Raw genomic sequence first — 6,916 nt, 5'->3', positions numbered from 1 at the left:
AACGACCTTTAAAGGCGTCATACCAGGTGTACAGGCCCATTTCACACGCTCAGTCACACTGGAAGTGGTCTTCGGATCCCCGGATAACTTCCAAAGCGAAGAGTTAATCTTCGATATAGTCCGTTCCGCAGTGGCTACCATGCACTACTCGGGCGAACCGCATTTGCGAGATTTAATGCGGTACCGCATTATGCATGTCTCTAGCTCAAGATGCCAGGACCTCGGGGGGTCATCACAGTCAATAGAAACACAGAGCGCTCTCTTCGCATGGAGGAGCACACTGCGGCCCTCGCAGCAGAAGCGCAAAGCAGCCTCTTAAGGCAATCCACTAGTTCGGCGATCAAGGACCCGGACACCTTCAAGCGCGCCCGGAGTAATCGGCAACAGGACCGCCTGGCACGTTCCGAGCTCGCATAGCAATGTGGACCCCACCCCGGTCTCAGCCAAACGGCGAAATCCGTGCCACGCATACATAATTACGCATTAAAAATACCATGGGCACAGGTGGGGAGGGGGCACGACTATGGCACGCTCCAAGACGTGGCTTAAACCGCACTAGGGGCTTCCTGCTTTGTTATTTTTCTCTTTCAGGACTTTAATCTCTGGAAACCCTGTCCAGCAGCATGATTGCCGAACACATGATGCAGCAACCAAGGAGGTAGAAAGCTACGTCACACCACAGAACTCCCAGGTGGATTACGATAACGAGTGAAATACTTGCTTTAATACTATTCCTCAGCTTGCCCTTGGAGGGGACATGTCATATAGTCCTACTCTTTGCTTATCGCACTACTTGTATCATTCTGCTTTAACACACATTTTTGAATAAACAATGTATAGCACTAAGACTATTATTGCATTCTTCTTTATATATATATATATATGTTCATTCATGACATCTAGCACCCATACACTCTGGTACGGCCAATACGCTAGGGGCTTAAGCATACCCCATAATACGGCGTGAGAAGTCCGAACACTTCCGACAGTGCGTCACCCCGAACTTATAGCATTATATGCATCAGCTCCGAATCATGTCTTGGGTCAATAGTTGGGTTTGCCCAGCTCCCATGTTTTGGTACCTTACGTTATGCTATATCGGCTAAGGTAGCACTGGGAGAACTACTGCGGTTGTGCCCTCGTTCTGCTGGGCTAAGCACCTCAGTAGAGAAAGCTAAAACTGACTATCATGATAAGGCGAGACACTGGTCGCCGTTCGAGAGGTTTCGAGTCCCTAAAGACTTATGCCGCTTAGAGCGAGGAGTCGGCTCCGTCCGGGCAAAGGCGTGTATAGCGCCCCAAATTCGGCCTTCCGAATACTAGGGGCTTCGCCGAAATTTAAAATTATAGAATTCTATGACTAAGTGAGAGTGATAACGCATTATAGTCCAATTGCCTTGTTCATTGTGCTGAGCACCTCCCTCGAAGGACCCAAAAATGGGAACAAGAGTGCTCAGGTTTATCCCAAACACCCCAGCACTTGTGGCATGGGGGCAGAAGCCGACGACTAGCCATCTCTCAGATTTGATAAACAGTCGAACAGAAGGTAATATTTTAAATTCAAACAAGAGTTGCATAGCGCATATGAACAAGTTTTCATCATACAGGATCACATGAGCAAGTTCATTCAAATATTACATATTTTGCACACTCGTCCGCTACAAGGCGAGCACCCTTCAGGACACCCTCATAGTACATCTCAGGGTTGTGATGCTCCTTGCCCTGCGGCGGCCCCTCCTTCACCAGCTTCACGGTGTCCATCTTGGCCCAGTGCACCTTTGCACGGGCGAAAGCCCGGCGAGCACCTTCGATGCAGACGGACCGCTTGATGACTTCCAGCCGTGGGCAGGCATCCACAAGCCGCCTCACCAGGCCGAAGTAGCTGTTGGGAAGGGCGTCGCCAGGCCACATCCGGACTATAAAGCCCTTCATGGCCTGTTCGGCCGCCTTGTGCAGCTTGACCAGTTGCTTCAGCTGGTCACTCATAGGCACCCGGTGTTCGGTCCCAGTATACTGAGACCAGAACAACTTCTCCGTCGAGCTTCCCTCCTCGGCCTGGTAAAACTGTGCGACATCCGACACACTGCGGGGCAAATCTGCGAATGCTCCTAGAGAGCTCCGGACTCGGGTAAGTAACAAGTAATTTACTTTCACATGCTTGCTTTGCATATTGAATGCCTTACCCGCCGCTATCTTCTTCATCGCATCAATCTCCTGGAGGGCCTTTTGGGCTATAGCCTTGGCACTCTTTGCGCTCTCAAGGGTCGTGGCAAGCTCGGATTCTCGCGTCTTCAAGTCAAGCTCCAATGCCTCGTGCTTCGTCACAAGAGCGTGGAGCTCTTGCTGCACCTCTCCCACCCGTGCCTCTTGTTTTTCCTGCTCGGTGCGCTCCTGGGCCGCTTGGTTTTCAGCCTTGGATAGCGCTTGCTTCAGGGTTTCCACTTTGGTCGTGGCCCCTGGCAAATTAAAGATGATCCTGTCATTTTGCAATCGCATCCTTTTTGTATATATACATATCTATAGACGAGGTATTACTTACCTTTGTTCTCCTCGAGCTGCCTCTTAGCAAGGCCGAGCTCTTTCTCGGACCCCTCAAGGTCCTACTTCAGTGCGGCGACCTCCGCAGTCAGTGCAGCAGAGGTCAGCAGCGAAGCCTGCATACGCATACAGACATACTAGTATTAGACTCGTGCAGATATTATTTGATCCTCTATTCAGCTTTTCTTCGTGAACACCAAACAGAGCATCAGGGGCTACTGTCTATGCAGTAATATTTTTCCTATATTTTGAACACTTACCTCAAAGCCTGTTAGAAGGCTGGCACAGGCTTCAGTCAGTCTGCTCTTGGCGGACTGAACCTTCTTGATCACCGCACTCATAATAGTGCGGTGCTCTTCGTCGATGGAAGCGCCGCGAAGCGCTCCCAGCAGGTTGCCCGGTGCCTCTGGATGGACAGAGGTCACCGGCACAGGTGTCTTTCCCCTTTTGGAAGGAGGCCGCCTGCCCGAGTCCGGAACCACTGGAGGTTTCAGCGCAGTGTTCGGCTGAAGGCCGAACTCGGAGCCCTCTGGAGCCTTACTCCCTCTGCTTCGGGAGTCCGGAAGGTCGCCTTGAGGCGCCTCCAGGACTGTTTCCCCTCGACCCGGTGCCTCTTGAGACAATACCTCGGCATTGTCCGTAGGGCAAGGGGAGGTGGCGGTCGGAAGTGGATCGCTATCCATATCTGACGAGTCCAAGGAGCCGTCCGACGAAGATACGTCGATACGGGCTTGGGGCGGTATGCATAATCATATTCGGCGTTAGGAGAAGTCATGCGACAAAGGTATGCTATGAGTTACTCTGGTATCCGAATACTTACGACTTCGCCAGGGGCTTGGCCCTGAGCAGCCACTCGTCTTCGTCTTCGGCGGCGGTGGTGGAGCAGTCCGGAAGGAGAGTCCTTCCCTTCTTGGACCCTTCGGCCCCCTCGGTTGGGGCGGCCTTCCTTTTCTTGTCTCCCCCGGTTGGAGGGGGAGCATCTTCTTCTTCCTCCTCGTCTTCGGGGGAGGAGTGCGTCGCGGAGTCATCGGATGATGAGTCCGATACCACCTGGCGCCGGGACCTCTTTCGGGTTCCCTTGGCCTTCTTCTTGGTCTTCTCCGACACCTTGTAAGGAGCCGGAGTCAGCATCTCTGTCAGGAGAGCATCCACAGTGTCTTCGGGCAAAGGGGCCGGACAGTTGATATTCTCCGATGCCCCCACCCAGTCCTGTCAAAGGCATGGGAACTCAGACCCCGCACGTGGTTAAACTATGGGAAGTAAAAATCCTACCAGATGTACAAAACTTACCGGATTCGCAGGGCGCTTCGCGCTTAGCCCGCGGTCCTCGGTGAGAGAGGGGGGACCTCGGCGCCCTTAAACAGCACCCTCCAGACGTCTTTGTGCGTCGTGTCGAAGAGCTCGCTTAGAGTCTGGTGCCGGGCCGGGTCGAACTCCCATAAATTGAAATCCCGTTGTTGGCATGGGAGGATCTGGCGGAAGAGCATGACCTGGACTATGTTGACAAGCTTGAGCTTCTTGCTTGCCATATTCTGGATACATTTCTGGAGTCCGTCCAGCTCCACCAATGAACCCCAGGATAGGCCCTTCTCTTTCCAGGAGGTGAGCCGCGTGAGGATTCCGGATCAAAACTCGGGGGCCACCGCCCAGTTGGTGTCTCATGGCTCAGTGATGTAGAACCACGCCGATTGCCACCCCTTTATGGTCTCCACGAAGGAGCCTTCGAGCCATATAACATTGGGCATCTTGCCCACCATGGCTCTGCCGCATTCCGCTTGTTGGCCTCCCACCACCTTCGGCTTGATATTGAAGGTCTTCAGCCACAGGCCGAAGTGGGGCCGGATGCGGAGGAAAGCCTCACACACAACGATGAACGTCGAAATGTTGAGGATGAAATTCGGGGCTAGATCATGAAAGTCCAGCCCGTAGTAGAACATAAGACCGCAGACGAATGGATGGAGGGGAAACCCTAGTCCGCGGAGGAAGTGATGGAGGAAAAGTACCCTCTCGTGAGGTTCTCAGGTAGGGATGATCTGCCCCGCAGCGGGCAGCTGGTGCGCGATATTCGCGACTAAGTATCCGGCTCCGCGCAGCTTTTTGATGTGTCCCTCCGTGACGGAGGAAGCCATCCACTTGCCTCCCGCTCCGGACATGTTTGGAGAAGGTTGAGGAGAAGGATGTGGACTTGGGCGTTGGAACTCGAGTGCGAAAGAATGGATGAGCAAGGAGGAAGAAGGCCTGGGTAGAAAAAGGTTAAACCTTATCCCTTTATAAGGGCGGCCGAAACTATGCGCCCCCACTAGCCTGGTAAAACTCGCTTATCCCCCAAGCGCCGTAATTGATGGCACGGTTGGGTTACCCACGCCCGTATTGATGAGAATCCCGTAATAAGGGGGACACGATCCCTGCTTTGACAAGACGTGTCAAGAGACTGCCTCGCATTATGTGCGGGGCTGGCTAAAGAAAAACAGTTCGAATGAACGCCGGGCCATGGCATGATGTCATGTTGCCAAAACGTGTCAGCAGATTAGATTTGTGGAAATATTATTCTCTCTACGGTGGTATGTGGAACTTATTTTGCAGGGTCGGACACTATCCTTATATTCAAATTCTTCCGTGGTATATTCGGAGGAGGAACCCTCCTTGCAATGTCGAAGACAACACTGTGCTCCGTACTCATCGTCATTGAAGCCTGGTTCAGGGGCTACTGAGGGAGTCCTGGGTTAGGGGGTATCCGGACGGCCGGATTATATCCTTTGGCCGGACTGTTGGACTATGAAGATACAAGATTGAAGACTTCATCTCGTGTCCGGATGGGACTCTACTTGGCGTGGAAGGCAAGCTAGGCAATACGGATATGTACATCTCCTCCTTTGTAACCGACCTTGTGTAACCCTAGCCCCCTCCGGTGTCTATATAAACCGGAGGGTTTTAGTCCGTAGGACAACATTCAATCATACCATAGGCTAGCTTTTAGGGTTTAGCCTCTCCGATCTCGTGGTAGATCAACTCTTGTAATACTCATATCATCAAGAATAAATCAAGCAGGACGTAGGGTTTTACCTCCATCAAGAGGGCCCGAACCTGGGTAAAACATCGTGTCCCCTGCCTCCTGTTACCATCCGCCTTAGACACACAGTTCAGGACCCCCTACCCGAGATCCGCCGGTTTTGACACCGACAGCCGCCATCAACTGGCCCATGTCATTGCAGTCATGCTTGAGCCGCCCCAACTTCTACTTCAGAGGTTCAAAACGGCAGTTTTTCTCCAACATCAAGACTGCTGAGCCGGCATCCATCTTATCAAACGAATGTATTATCTCCTTGACCCAATGGGTTGTAGATTCACCGTCCTCTTGTTTACAATTAGTCAGGTCCACAATCGACATAGGCTATTTACACGTGTCCTTGAAGTTCTGGATGAACCAGGCCTTCAATTCCGCCCATGAGCCGATAGAATTGGGCGGCAACCCCTTCAGCCAAGTACGAGCTGTTCCATCCAACATCATAGTGAAATACTTAGCCATTGTTGCATCGCTGACCTCCAAAAACTCCATAGCCATCTCATAACTCTCAATCCAAGCCCCAGGCTGCAAGTCGGTCGTGTAATTAGGCACCTTACGAGGCCCCTTGAAGTATTTTGGAAAACTATCATTACGTATGGTCGGCACCAGGCAAGGGACACCTCCGGCTCTTGTGGCCACTCCTGCCTTGACCGAGGTTGCTGGATAAGCCGGAAAAGTCTGATGAGCCGCCTGCTCCGCTCCTAGTTGAACCGCTCGCTCAGCCTCTTGTCGGATCCTTTCCTGATCCGCCAAGTTAAGGGCTCCGGCCTATACCGGCTCATGCCTGTGCGGCCGGTTGCGGCGTTGAGCATTGCTTGACATGTCAGCCGAGTCCATATGCCTACTGTAGCTTGGGCTCCGGCTTGGGCAAGGAGTTGAATGGATCCTGTCTCGACTGTAGAAGTACGCATCCTGCTGTGCCAGAGCTGTTTGAAGAAGTTCCCTCACCCTTCGTGTTTCGATTGCTGCTGGCGAGTCGCCTTCTATCGGGAGAGCCTCCAAACGAGCCGATGTTGCAATGAGGTTTTCCAAGGGATTGGAGAAGTGACCCGGTGGTGTTGGCACATAATGAGGCGGAGCGGTATGTACGCGAGGTGGCTCCATGGCACACGGTTGAACTGGTGCCCAGGGCGTCTTGATCCGATTTGCCTCCGGCGGGTTGCTTGCCCTAGCCCCGGGTGTATGAAAAAGGTTCCTAGGATCGAGCATTAGAGGTAGATGTGACTGAGTTTTCTGATGCCTTCTTCTCATGACCTCGTTTGACGCGTTCAGATCCACCGAGAGCCGGAAAGTCTCCGCTTGAAGCTATTGCGC

The sequence above is a fragment of the Triticum urartu genome, chromosome 1A, assembly GCF_056163025.1.
Source record: "Triticum urartu cultivar PI428250 chromosome 1A, HENAU_Tu73, whole genome shotgun sequence".
Lineage (NCBI taxonomy): Eukaryota > Viridiplantae > Streptophyta > Magnoliopsida > Poales > Poaceae > Triticum > Triticum urartu.
This window is presented reverse-complemented; position numbering follows the sequence as displayed.